The sequence below is a fragment of the Penaeus chinensis genome, chromosome 19, assembly GCF_019202785.1.
Source record: "Penaeus chinensis breed Huanghai No. 1 chromosome 19, ASM1920278v2, whole genome shotgun sequence".
NCBI lineage: Eukaryota > Metazoa > Arthropoda > Malacostraca > Decapoda > Penaeidae > Penaeus > Penaeus chinensis.
The window spans coordinates 640,026-641,329 of NC_061837.1; positions in this window are offsets into that span (position 1 = coordinate 640,026).

Below are 1,304 nucleotides of genomic sequence, written 5' to 3' on the forward strand. Positions count from 1 at the left end.
ATCCTCTAAAGTTCTTTAGAGCAATAATATTAAGAGGGAAACGACTTTGAAATCTTATTTTTTTTAAACTAATATTAAAAGAGGAACACGACCTTATTCCTTAATTTAAAATGTCAAACACTATATTCGATACCAATTATAAAATCTTATTCTTTGGTAAAGATGTGACTCAAGATATACAAATGATAAAAAATAAAATATCTCTCATCATTACTTGTATCCATAATCAAGGTAATGATAATTTGTTATTCTTAAAGAATAATAAAACATACTCTGTAAGCAATGTTATGAAATTAACATCATATACTAAAGGTGATGAAAATTGCTTTACAGATGATTTATTACATGAAAATGCAATCAGCATATTAACATTTGCTATTTTAAATAAAGGCTGGAATAAAGCTACTATAAGAACTATAGAAAATGAAATGATTAAGAAATGTTTTCATCTGCACTATATTACCAAAGAAGAATATAAATACCTAAATAAAAAATACAAGAAGAAGAATAAGGAGATCTCTAGTGATACAATTACATATATATTAGATTTTTTGTGGAATAAATGTTGTTTTAATAAGTTATATAGCGATAGACATTTGAAAAAGAAAAAAACACTCCTCAGATTAATACAAAAATGTAAGTTATCATTATCCTTGGATATTTTGATTAAACATGATTTATCATTTTTTAGTTTACCGATTGCAGCCGGTATTGTAGTTTATGAATATCTTACACAAAATAATACAAATTTACAATTAGTAAAGGATGCGGCAAGACTATTAATATCCAAAGAAAAATATCTTCAATATTCCAAGGCGACAGATAATCCTATTTTGATTGATGCAAAAAATAAAAATATGAGTCTTAGTTTTACTAACAAGAAAAATGAAACAAACTGTGCATTGTTATTATGTAAATCCATGTCTATAGATTATTGTCCTGAAAAGGATACGAAAAGTAAAATATTTAATCTCAAACGACTCTTCAGTATCATTGACATTGACAATAACAAATTTAGGAATTGTCTAGGTACCGTATATGATAATATAGATGTAAGCGATTTACTTCCTAATATTACGCATGGAAGTAAATCGCTAGACTGGTATTCAAAACTTGATAAAAATATGGATGCTAAAATGATTATTCCCGACAAGAATGACGAACACGTCTATATGAACGGAATCATTAAGAATGATAATATATCTACTAATATAAATCGAAATACAATTCAAGAACACATATATGACGATATTGATGAACATGTTTATATTGATATGAATAGGAAGATAAATAATAATAATTAT